Genomic DNA, 549 nt, shown 5'->3' on the forward strand with positions numbered 1-549 from the left:
GCTGAACTATCTTCATAGTTCATCACGAACCCCATTACCTTGGAGCCCTAGCTATCGTGTCCTTGTCTGAACATTTGAACCCAGAAAAGCCAATGCATACATGTGCGCATGCGTACCTCGAATATGAGTAAGAGATATTAAAACATAATACAAGAGAGAGAGAACAGATGGAGGAGGGGGGAATCAAGAGAAAACAACAGTGCACTGTACAGGGAGGGCGAGTGAGAGAGGGAAGAAAAGGAGGGTGAAAACATCTGGAACCAATAAAGACAGAGAGTGTTTTCTAACAGTTGCCTGCTTTTGTTTAAAATAAACAATGAATACAAAAACACTCGCTGCAGAGTTCCCTAATCCTAAATTCATATCATTCTCATACATAGATAATAATATGGAATATAATCATTCTTTGATACATTTCAACCCATGTGTCCTTTAACAGGTCTGCTCATAAAAGCATATTGAGTAGCAACAAGAGTATTCATGGCACGATCAATCAAAAGTCTAATAAACGGAATAATACAACATACAATGAATGAAAGGATTAATAAA

Source organism: Sinocyclocheilus grahami, unplaced genomic scaffold, assembly GCF_001515645.1.
Source record: "Sinocyclocheilus grahami isolate Dianchi unplaced genomic scaffold, SAMN03320097.WGS_v1.1 scaffold411.1, whole genome shotgun sequence".
NCBI lineage: Eukaryota > Metazoa > Chordata > Actinopteri > Cypriniformes > Cyprinidae > Sinocyclocheilus > Sinocyclocheilus grahami.